The sequence below is a fragment of the Eutrigla gurnardus genome (genome assembly GCF_963514095.1).
Source record: "Eutrigla gurnardus genome assembly, chromosome: 9".
In the NCBI taxonomy this organism is placed as follows: Eukaryota; Metazoa; Chordata; class Actinopteri; order Perciformes; family Triglidae; genus Eutrigla; species Eutrigla gurnardus.
The window spans coordinates 14,391,610-14,404,569 of record NC_139923.1 but is presented as its reverse complement, the minus strand read 5'-3'; the positions used below and the strand labels follow the sequence as shown (position 1 = coordinate 14,404,569).

At 44.9% G+C, this 12,960-nt stretch overlaps 1 long non-coding RNA gene across 1 annotated transcript in view; it reads left to right on the top strand.

Moving 5' to 3' along the window:
• The window catches only part of LOC311017933, a 38,457-nt gene that overhangs the window by 21,274 nt on the left and 4,223 nt on the right, over positions 1-12,960 (top strand). The window contains exons 2-3 of the long non-coding RNA XR_014597662.1: positions 1,901-1,977; positions 9,143-9,229. This is a non-coding gene — a long non-coding RNA (uncharacterized lncRNA). The remainder of the gene's footprint in view (positions 1-1,900; positions 1,978-9,142; positions 9,230-12,960) is intronic.

Below are 12,960 nucleotides of genomic sequence, written 5' to 3'. Positions count from 1 at the left end.
CAGTATGGCGCCGACTGCGACTGCGCACTGCTGGAGGAGTGGATTTCTGTGTCATTCTTCCTCCTCCACCCCTCCCACATTCAGCGCTTTCCACCCTCCCACTCTTCCCCTCGCTCTCTTTCCTTCTGTGTCTCTGTCTCCCACCCATCTTATGCTCACTACCTCGAACCCACCCACCCACCCACCCCCCCTCTCTCCCCCCGTCTCCGGTGCAAATACAGTTCCTTGCCGTGTTGGACATGTGATGAAAAAGTGACTGGTTCGCGCGCTCCGCCGCACCTCCTATTTCATCATCAGCGGAGCATTTTCTCCCCTTCACTGTGCGCTCGCTGTCTCCTCCTCTCTCTCTCTCTCTCTCTCTCTCTCTCTCTCTCTCTCTCTCTCTCTCTCTCTCTCTCTCCCTCCCTCTCTCTCTTCTTTTTCTCTCTCTGTTTCGCTTGCTCCCCTCTTTCGGTTCCAGCCACACGCGAGGGGGAGACTTAAGCTCTGCGAGGGGAGGAGAGAAAAAAAAAGAGGAAAAAAAAGTCTGCTGCTATTTCTACAGTCAGGGCCTCCCCACAGCCCGCCCTTCCATAGACGGAGCTCTCTTTTTTTCACTCACTACTAGCTGGATTTTAACCCTCTGCCTCCAACTAGCTGCACAGCAGCTCTGCAAAAACCTGGCAACAAGTTGCTTTTTAGGGGCCTTTTATCACTTTTGGCGCATTGATTTTTGCATCACTTTGGATTTGGGGCGCTGTTCCTTCTGTTCGTTTGTGTTTCGTTCTCTAAAAATGCACCACATCTTCCTATTTTTTCCACCTCTGCTGATGGGTTTCTAGCATGATTTATTTAGTTTCTCTCTTTTCGGATTGGAAATTCACCAAGGTGGGTGTTCTCGCCACGCGATGGGCCTCGTTCTACCTGGAGTGTCGGGGCGCCATTTCTGACGGGGTGACCTGTTTGCGGTGGGCTCGTGGTCAGGGTTGACCACTGCGGATGACAAGCAGAGAATGTGACCAGCGTCTGAGCGTGGTGCACGTCTGCGTTTCAAAGACGTGTCTCTTCTTCGGCGACTGGCTCGATGTGCCTCCTTCGTCTTTGCTCTGTTGTCTCCTTCTGTTTCCTTCCCGTGTCCTCTCCGTTTTTCTGTCCGTCTCTCGCTCCCCCTTGTTCTCTCTCTTTCACACTGACTCGCTCTCCTAACGGGAGAATGAGTGGTGTGCTGAGCCGGAGCACTTTCTGGGACAGGTGCCAACTGCAAACAAAAGACATTAAAAGGCAATAAGAGGAAAAGAAAATGTAGTAATTGCAAAATTTGAAATTGTTGCAGGGAAATGTTGGACGTGTCACTTTGCGCTATTATTGCATGTTTTGTGTGAAGTCTTAAAACTGATTGTTTTTTTTCTGCGACCAGGGCTGCTGGCGAAGCAGAGGTTTGAATACTTTGCCACACTTAGTGAAGGCATTTCATTCGGGGAGAGGGAGGGAGTAACGTGGGAGAGCAGCATATAGACTGCTGAATTATTCATGTGTCCAGCCAAGGCTGTGACTGGACGGGTTGTGGTATTTGCATGCATGAGACATGCTGTTTGTCTGTTTGCTAACATTCCTCATTCAAAGGCTTGTTAACCAGCAGGCAGACTTAGCTGAGCCTTGCAGACAGCCTCATGGCCTCCTATTGTTTTAGGCCTCGCCAGGCCTGCACCCAGCCAGTGGCAGGCGAGCCGTGCAGCTCGGGGCTCAGTCTGCGGATGGGAGAGGGGGAGTGAGGCTGGAGCGGAGTTTTGAGGCTGGGGCTCCGGCTGGAGCTGGTGCTGAGGCACGACTGCGAAGGAGGGGGGGGGGGGGCAGCCTTAAGGGAAATCACTGGGTCTAGCAAGAACCACGGAACTTATGGCTTTTCTCCTCTTCTTGACAGAGATGTGGATCAAAGCGGGAAAAGCTGCGGAATCTCGCGTCCCGACCGGACGTTTACCATCTCTGCTTTGCAAACCGGTGAGTAATATCTGTTTTAATGATAGCGCGGTTCCGATGGAAGTTCGTCCATGTGTTGACTCGTCTTAGGCTTTCAAAAAGCAGGCACTCTGTACAAATAAACATTTGTAGACAAAGTTTCTTTTTATTGAGTGCGCATGTTTATGAATGTAAAACCCTACATGTGCACACATTCCTATAACTTTGAGAATGATTTCCTATAAGTTGTCCCAGCCCTCCACAAAACATAGTCGTAATTTAGTAATGCAAAAAAAAAAGAAAAAAAAAAGTAATTAATAGCACTTTGATTGCTGCAGGTTAGTCCTACATCATAATCAGTGGATGAGCGGAAGGCCACGGTGTTGGAGGTATTTCCTATGAGTGATGTGGTCCGGGCTTAGTATGTAGTGTTTGAAGAGAAGTACATGGTGTACTGATCATTTTGATCGATATAATGCTCTCAAATACTTGACTCTGCTAAATTTCAATGAGGATACTTTGCATATTTTGGAATTTGAAGTTTTGCGGGTAGTATTTGCCAAGCTTGGATTTTGTCTGAGAAGTAAGAATAAATGGGAAATAATTCCTCCCTTTTCCATTTGCTGGGTACTTGCCTGTATACGCCGAATTTTAATGTTAACCGCATAGTTTCATTATTTCGTTCGTGGGTATGCTTTATTTTTCGAACACAGGATTTGTGCTTTGCACAGCAACATTTTAAGGCAAGTGAACACACAGATTCCTCTCAAAAATCTCTTTTTAATTCTGTTGGTTCATAGGAAAACATTCCCCTGTTTTCACTTGAAGAAAGGACAGACCTGAATGAGCAATAAACTTGTATATGCAGTCATAAAACAATTCCACAAAGTGATTATGAAATTATGAACTTGACTTTGATGAAGTTACTTTGGACAAATTGTTAATCGACCTTGGCTCCTTTGGCTTCTTTCAGATACTTAGTAGTTAACTTCATCAAATGAATGGAAAATTCATTAGTCAATGAGACATTTAAATGGCAATTTACAATCCTCGGCCTATTTATAACATTTAATTTGTGGTATTACCTGTAAAGGGAGCCAGAATTATAGTAATCACTGTTTTTGGATATATTTCTTTTGACCTGACATATTAGCAGTTCATTTATGGAAGTCTTGATTTTTCTTTGCTGTGGTTTTGTAATGTATATATGCTCAGATGTCCATCTGCTTATTAAGTTTGATATAAATTCAGCTCTCCCATACATTGGTGATTATGTTCATTCATATGGCTATAAGCTCTGCTTAACTAGCACTGGACACATGGTTTTGGCTGGGAGAGGATCGCACTACTCCACCCCTAAGGCCTTTTTGGCAATGGATGGCAGGAGTCCAGGAGAAGGTTGCATGTTGGGAGGCAGATGGCAGGGTGGTGAGGGTTTGTACTATTTTCGCTTTCTTTAAAAGTATACCTGGCCAATCCAACAGCCTGGTACCGACCACAACGAGGCATTCTGCGCAAACTCAGCTTGACTGCAGCAACACATCAAATGCAGCAAAGCCAATAATGGGACACACACGAATGCAAATACAAGAACACAATCACACCGACATTGGCACGCATGATTTAAGAATGTTTCTTTGTGCCGATGGTCAGATATAAATACTTTCTAAAAATAGTGAACTTATGTGTATGTCGTCAGATTTTTGCCCTTTTGGTGTGATATTATTAGTTCAACTTGTTAATTCTGTTAAATCTGTACAACAGTCAAATGTGCCATTTTTGGTAGATTTTTTTCAGCTGACATTTCAAATATTTTCAAACTCTTTATTTTTTAGAGTTTTTTTTTTATACCAGTATCAATACAAGTAACAATGTTTCACAGATATACTGCAGAAGCAGAGCTGAGGGAAACTGCAGGCCATTGCTAAAACGAGAGGTTCGCAAACTTGAACTTGACCGTGGCCTTGAACTGAAATGACTGAAATCCTGGATTTTCTTTAAAAAATAAATTGTATTCAATATTTGCCTCATGAAAAATAATAGTTACTGCTTAGTATTGTATGTTTTTTGAAAATATGCGAGAAATTCCGCACCTCATATCTTTTTAATGCTTATAGGTATGAACCGAAAAATGCTAAAAACGAGCCCTCTGGAAATGAATGATACATTATGTAGAAGTGTAATAAATAATACTTAATACGTAATTCAAGCCTTTAAAAAAATAACTTAATTTTTAATTCATGGTTTATCTTTAATGTGTTTTGTTAAATTTGCTTTTGATTTAGACATATTTCAGTTTCACATTAAAATATTTTGTCATATTTCCAGAGAAAAAGATAAAATGTTCCAAAATGGCGTACCCCACCCCCCACCCCCACCGCCCCTATTTTAAGAATAAACTCTATACACATTTAAAAAGTTTTGTCATCAAGTTCAGAAGAGGGAATACTTGCAGAGAAAAATACATTATTTAAATAAGCATATGTCTATATAGAAGAAAATATACCAGAGAGCATAAAACAAAATATTTATTTATTATATGATATAATTACTGCTTTTACAGCATTCCTTTTACAATAAAAAAAATTATTAATGGTTCACGAATACACAGCATCAGCAGATTTTGCTCAGGGTGTGTGTGTGTGTGGGGGGGGTGTACTCATTTTCTTGCTACTTATTGTAAATCGCTTTTGTATTTTTAGGTTTTTTTTTAATAAAATTGCAATTGCGATTATTGCAATATTGCTATTTTTGTCTCAAAACCACAAATGTATCAAGTGTCTCAGAATTGTTGTGACTTCTGAAGAGCATCACTTTTTTGATTTATTGATTTATTTAAATTTAATTAAATTAAATTTAGTTTTTCCCTTACACTTCCTGTCACTAGTTAAGCCCTTACACTAGAGTAAAAAAAAAGTATGTCAAGGCATCCGTTGAGTTTTTTAATTTGATATGATCATAATTTCTCCAAAACAATGCATTATTTGTTATTTTCAATAATTTTATAAGTGTGTGTGTGTGTGTGTGTGTGTGTGTGTGTGTGTGTGTGTGTCTATCGATGTAGATTAAAAAAAAAACAGTCACAAAACTGCCAGCCCGAGGCATTGCCACATTAAGAACATATGACATTAAAAATTTTATTTCTGACAACATTAACGCATGGAATGAACAGATGAGAACAATACAATTCAGTGGTGTTATATTATGATGTAGTTGTGTAATCTAAACAGAAATGACCGATGTTTTTGCTCCTTAGAAAACTTTTTGAATAAGATTTTTCCTGTTGGAGAATGTGATGGTCATGTTAATGCTCCTGTATGACTCCAGTATTTCTGCTAAATTCTTTTGAAGTGTCGACTGTGCGGTTTAGATCATGTGCCAGTGCTCAGTGTGTTGTTACGAGTGCAACACACAGTGAAAATGAGTCACTCACCCGTACAACACAGCAATAAGCCACCAATACACTGCTTCATTTGTTAAGTGGATAAATTGGTATTTAAGATTATGTGATTTTGTTTCATTTATGAGCTTGCTGTGATGTTGTGAATTCCATCCAATTTCCTCCTGGCTAATATGAAACCCAGATTGGAGTGGTGAATTGGGGCCAAGTGAGTGTGAGCACTCACAGTAAATGTATTTTTTCTCCCATAATAATGAAGCCCCTTTTACTTCTCCTGCTAAAACGGTTTTGGTATGCTGTTTTTTAGTACAATAAAACCTGAGGAACCCAGCATAATGGAGGTCCTATTGTATGTGTGAGCTCCCTGGAGGAGATGTCAGGGTTAGGGATGTTGATTGACATACTGTACTGCCTGGGCTGCCTGGACTCTAAATAGATGTTTGGAGCTCTGTAAGAGGATTTCAAGGTCTTCACCAATTCAAGTCATTTTATTTTCTATATATTTATTCAAAAATGATACAATGTATTAATTGTTCACTATATGATAGTAGATTTGTATATGTACATTTGATATTTTATTTTCCCAGTTGAAGTAAATACATATCGACTGTATTTACTTATTCATAATACGAAGAATGTGGAAAATAAAATCTGACATATTATGCCTGTTGAAAATATGTCTATATAAGGGTATCAATATGACGACTTTGCAGTTCCACCTTAGCTTTAGGTCCAGTATTCTTACTGGTGCAGTGGTGCAAAGTAGCTAACGCCATGCTGCAGGGTTAGTACAAGCAGGTCACTGCTTGTGGGAACGGAGCTGGATTTAAATTTCCCACTCTGGTAGCCGAGCACTACAGAAGGTCACGGTCCATCCTACAAAAAAAAAAGAAAAGACAATTGCTTAAATGTTACAGTGGTTCTGCCAATCATAGTAACATCTGCTACAAGCTTTCATTTAGCAGTTGTCCATCAGTGGGGAAAAAAGCTGCTGAAATCTCCTCCAGGTGAACGGCAGTGTAGTCGGAGATCGGGTCTCTGTGGTTTTGGAGCTGGCCGGGTGCTCTGTTGCCCTCCTAAAGTGTGAATGTGGGAGAGCAAATGAGTGGATCTACAGTGGCCACTACAGGCTGTGACACACTCATACAGAATGAGCAGTACAGTAGAAAAGTAGGCCAGACCTGAAAAGAGAGGAGAGAGGCTGGACAAATACCCCGACACACACACACACACACACACACACACACACACACGAACACACACACACACACACACACACACAGGCATTTTTGGGGTTGGTGTTGTGTGTGTGTGTGCAAAAATGATTGCACAAAAGCCCAAAGTTCAAGGCTCAATAAACAACGTAATTACAGACAAGTATGCTGATGCACTCGCGCACGTCACACTCTCTGCACATACACACACTCTGCACATACACACACTCTGCACATACACACTCTCTGCACATACACACACACCGTCTCCAAACCTGCTTTTCCTCGCTCCTCTCGCCATACATGGAAGCCATTAGTCCATTACCCCGCTGACTACCGAGGATTGGGGGCCATTTTATTCTCCCTGTGTTAATCAGGATGTCAGCTGGGAGTGTCACATGTAATTTATCCACAAAACCACAGCGACTCTACAGAGATGGTGAGCACAGTCATAATGACATATTGGACTGGTGGAGAGGTTTTTTCTTTTTTGGAGGGGGGGGGGGGGGGGGGGGGGTGACAGATGATGTAGATTTTCCTCCCCTGTAACTCCCCCTCTTTCCCTCCAGACGTTCTGCAATGAGACCTGTGCAACTTTCACCTTTACATCCTGGCCCATTGGCTGAGGTCAAGGTGTTTTTTTTTTTCCTGTTTATTTATCAAAGAATAATTTTCTTACGTGCCAGATTCCTGCTGTTGATTGCTAAGCGTACTTCATTCAAGGCTATTTTTCAGCGATTTGACAGGCAGAGCAGTTAATCCCCCCCTGATTAATATTTAAAAACGTTCAAATAAAACCCAATGTCTTTGCTGCCCCTGACACTCATTGTATACACTACGTGTTTTAGGTCCACAGCATCACGTGTGAGCGTCTCTCTGCGCTCATTGTGATACTTTGTTTTATGTACCTGCCAGGCAAAGCGATATTCCAGATAACGCTGAGCTGCGCCCACTCAACATTTCTTTTTCCAACGCTCATATATTTCTCCCAATTTTTGGCCTCTGCTGTCGCCAAGGCAATTTAGTCAGAGAAAAAACTGCAGATTCAGCAAAGCCGTTCCACTTGGAGGTAGAGTTGGAAGTGTTGAAAGGCCTTGCCTGCAACTCGCAGACTATCAAAATACTGTAAATTCCCTTCCCTCCCTTCACCTCCACTTTATCACTTTCTTATATGAATTATGCCCGTTGCATATAGTGATAGAAAGAAATGCAGCGGATTGAAAAATAATTTGGAAAATACTATGTAATTACCTATATTGTTGTGTAATGAGTTGACCTTCGTTTCTGTGAGCCTCGTACTGATGTGTACGATGTAATTCAGCACTCCGGTAATGTTTATATGTTCAGGTTTCCTTGTTTACACTGCTATGTGACGGTGGTGACCAAAAATCTTCCAGAGTTAGAAAACAAAAGACGGCACAAGTCTCCTTATTTAAAGGAAGACTTCAAAATGTGAGCTTTAAGTATCACAAGAAAACATTTTGTCATAGAGATCAGTTTCACACTGTAACACAACATTTTGTTGGAGCCATCCATACTGATATACTGTCCCTGCTCACACCCGCCCATGCTCCATGAGTCATCGCCATGCATACACACACAAACAGCACACACAGAGTGCAGCGAGTGCACGGCTCGGGCATGAATCTCCCTCCATGAGCTCGGCTGAGTTGGGTTACTCACGAGCCCATAAACATATGCTGGCGGTGGTCCAAGGCACTACGCTGTAATTACGAAACATTCGAAACAATGTATAAAGGACCCTTCCCCGGCAAGGCCGCGTCCCGCGCTGCAATTAGAGTCCTTGTACAGAATTATCACCCTTCAGCAGCCGCCGCCACACTGAGTGGAGGCCCTGTAATTGGCGGTGTCCTCCTTGGTCTGCTAGAGGACAAGCCTCCCGTCTCTTTAGCTCTATCGCCCTCTTTATTTTTCCGCAATCTGAGACTTTGACTAATGATGACTAAATGCCTCCATTTTCCCTTTTGTCCCGTTTCACCTCCGCCCGATGGCCCTGGCAAACCGTAGGCGCGGGATAACGCGGCGGCGCGTATCGAGAGCCGGCGCGTACATTAACGCCGCGCAGCCTCGCGTGTGTGAACGGGAACATACTGCACCGCGTGTGCAGAAAGAAAAAAATCACTTGTTATGCTCACAAGTACACGAGTATGCGCCGCCACTTCGCCCACGCACATTGAGACCGTAGGCTTTCAGGGAGACCGCGTGCCAAAGTTTGTGCACGTATGCAGCGAGTGGGTGCTACTGGGCAAGGCCGAGGCCACGGCGGAGCTTGTGTGTTGGTGTTGGGTGAGCATGCGGCAGCGAGAGTTGGCCGGCGTTCAGGCCGGCAGAGAGGGTGCGGCGTGTTACATGTTCCACTAATGAGTTTCCTTGGCCAGGCAAGACCGTGGGGCGAGCTTATTAGTAAACAGGCTACAGAGAGGAGCCCTCTGCTGCTGCTGCTGCCTCTCCAACTGATCACTCTCCCTTTCTGCTTCTCTCCATTGTTTCCTCTTCCTCTCCCTTCCTATCACCACAAACTGTCCCTCATCTATCTGTCTCTCCCTCCCTCCCTCTCTCTCCCTCTTTGTAGGCAGTGAGACAGGCTTCGACTTCAGCCACAGGCACAAACAATTTGGCCCGACAAATGAAATCCCGGACAGACAGACTGGCGATCATGGTAAGTACCATAATCTATTGTAAATTGAATATGCCCCTTTTTTTAATGATGTATTGTAATGGGCCGGCACTGTTCTTGCATTTCATTTAATGAGATAGAGGCCGTGATGAGACGCTGCATAAGTTTCTTTTGTTATATTTGTGGCATGAGCGGCTCTGTCTACATCGCTTTCCCCCCCTTTTTTTTTATAACACGAGCCTGCATTAGATTCAATGGTAATAGCTGCATATCCCCTTTTTAAATGCTCCCAATGGCCTGTTAGTGCAGTACAAAAAAACAATAGCAGAACCAATCTTTCTTGCACATGCACAGTAAACACTCGGGGTGTAACCTTAATTGTCCGCGAGCCATAGGAAGTCTCGACTCTTGCTGTTAGCTGGGGCCTGGATCGGTTAGAAAATGGCTTCCACTCTCTGCCTCCCAGCTCTCATCATACGCGCCGCCATTTTGTGTGCCGCTGCCAAAGTAGTCAGGTAGCAGGAGGAGAGGAAAGCGGAAGAGAAATAGCGGGTGCAACCGGATTCTGGGTTGAGGAGCAAATTAAAATAAACAGAGAGGAGTGGCAGGAGTTGGTTATCCGACAATAGAAGATTCAATATGTCTTTTTCTGACAGAGAGAGAGGTTTTTTTTTTTAGCTGTTGCCGACTGACTGCATACAAACAAACAGACTCTTTCCCGGCTTTTTTTCTCAAAGAGCTGACCTCGGGTGGGCGCCATAAACGGTTCTTTTCCACTGGCAGGGCGCACAGCTGCATTACCCCCTTCCACCCTCCATCAGTCCACTCCAACCCCTGAGTCCACAGCAGCCCGGCCCCCCCCATAGTAACACAACCTGCCTGCTCATAGAGCCGGAGTCCACGGTAAAGCTTTCCCCTCTGCTTGTGTACCTGTTTCCACCCTAACCACAGCGCACTGTTCGCCTCAACCCCCGACTGTGTCTGTATCTCACTTAGCAACCCTGCACCCCACCCTGCAACCTCGGTAGCTCGCCGCCGGCGGCTCTGGAATCCTGTACGTGCCAGGCGTTTGATTGCATGTGCAGATGTTATTAAAAATCCGCCTCTCATCTGGCCCCAAGACCACAGACACGATATTGAGTTTTGTTTGGTGTCCGCCGCTGCTCTCATGCACAACTCACCTGACGAAGTCACATCAATCCATCCAGCGTTTTAGCTTACACTCTTGTTGAGTGGCGGCGGGAAGATTAGTGGAAAGACGGCCGACGTTTCAGCAGTGGTTTTTGTTATTATTTGACCTCCATAAAAATGTAATAATTTACTGCAGATTTCATTTTAACAACCTCAATATTCATCTGTTGCGCAGTTATTCCACTCCCACACCGCATTCATGCTTTATGGAATCACGTCTAAATGTTTTTTTTTTTTTTTTTTTTTTCGTTTTTTGGTAATGGAAGCATCCTAACTAGGGACACATACAGGATTTGGGTGTGATTTTTTTTGTAACTTAACAGCTAAGGTGACCAGTGTGCCAACCTCTTCGAACATTTGTTGTTCTCCTTTAGAGATGTCGAAGATCTTTGTATATTATAAATGCAGCACACAAGTGTATATAGTGGCTGCTGGATGCCGTATGTCCTGTATCTGTCTGTGTTGGCATGTAACTGATTTGGATTATAGCAGAGACCCTCCAGCAGTAAGACCTGGCCTATTTCAGCCCGTCAGGGACAAGCTCTCATTGAGACGGACATACAGTCAATGGCTGTCCATACAGTCCAGAATGCACTCTGACCCCATTGGCTTCCGGGTCCTTAATCCGGCCATGTGTTTGCATATGGGACAGAGTGGCCTCCATATTGTGTTTGTGGAATTAATTATGAGCGCTATTGCATAACCGTGGTCTGTTTCTAGGGCATTTCTCTACAGCCTCTACCCAGAGACAAAAGCATGAATACATTTACCCGGCCTACACCTCTTGGAAATGATACTGCGAAGCTAGCCTGTCTGCGTTTGTTTATGGTTATATAGAGCAGATGGCCGTGCAACATGGTCACATATCACACACTGGCTGCCTCGCTGGCACTGCCACACACACACACACACACACACACACACACACACACACACACACACACACACCAAATGCTTATAGGCAGAAATGTAGGACTATTTGAAGGGGATTCAAACCCACAGAAGTATTAAATCTCTTTATCAGAGTGCATTCGCAATATATTCTCCTTCATGTTGGCAGCAGTCCTGGAACTATAGGATCTGGCGGCAATAAATGCTGCCAAATCAAGCTTTTCAATGCTAACTGTGGTTAACTGTGCTGTATTTACAGCCTTAGCTCTTAGCTGTAACTGCTAACCACTGTCGTGAGTCTGACTGCTGCCAGCTGTAGCCCGGGGGTAACGAGTTCTTCAAGGTTACAAACTGTACAGATCCGCTGTCTGCCCACTCTGGCCCTCTGTCCGTCAGCTGAAGTTCATATCCAGGGAGAAAGGTATTTGTCCCACCCTCTAAATATAGCTGGCGACAGATGCAGCTCGATGGGGCACTGCCCAAGCTGAAAGGGGCCCTGCAGGCAGGCCAGAGCAGAGCCGGGCATGCAGACGTGTCAGGACCAAAGACTTCTCCTAATAGACCGGGGCCCTGCAGGTCACCAGCAGCCACATGGCAACGCACGTTTCACCGGCTTCCATTAGCATGGAGCCACGGAGACGGAGCCTGAGTCTTTACATGGGCAGACGATATTTGATGTTTTCCTATTAGTACAAGCTCTGTGTGTGTGTGTGTGTTTCTCTACAGTACATGTGACTGTATACTGTGTATGAGAGATGAGAAGCAGCTGGCAAGGTTGAACCGAGTGGTCTGGACGAACCCTGCTGCGTGCCCTGTCATTACAATGATTGGGGCCGTTTTTTACCTCTAAAGATGGGGCCGGGGGCTGCACTGGGATCAGCTAACTCTGCCTAATCCAGCCCTCTTCGCCTGGCATGTTTATGGCTGGGGGAAGGAGGGCTGGAGAAGGGGGCGGGGGGGGGTAAGTCACTGGGGCCAGTTCGTCTCACGGCCTGACAGGCAGACACACATATTATGCACGTAGGCGTGAGTACACGCTCCATCACACGTGTATATATGTTGATCCGCAGACACAAACACCACATATGCATGCACTAATGCATACCTGTAGTTCCACACACACACCCATAAACTCGCTCTTCTTTCACTCTCCGCACACACACTCGCATAAGGTTCGCAAGCTCGATATCGGCCTCATGCAGAGGTGACGGGGAGGTCAGCCTGTCTGACTTTGAGCAGAATCCCCCCGTGGCTTGCCCCAGCCATCCCCCCTGGCATGTGTAACAGGACCTGCCCATGCAACCTCTCCTCTTCCCCTGCTCCTGTCCTCCCCCTCCTCCCGCTGCCTCCCAACTGGCCCTGGTATAAATAGATGGGTCATGCCTGCTGTGCTACCCAGAGGGGGCCTGTGGTGGTTGGTCGGGGGGGGGAGCAATGCTCCATCATGTCTATCTGGATTCCTCCTGTCTGCGCCCAGACATCACTTCACTTGTACCAGGGCGCACACACATATACGTAGATGTAAACAAGACGATGCATGCACACAAGCGTCTGATTATTCCTGACCACTTCCCCGATAGAAGGGAAGCCACACGTGTATAAACACGAGGACTAATGAGCACATACACCGTGCATACTTCTCACTCAACCATAAGCGCTCAAATAATCTTGTGGTGCCAAATGGCATTTCC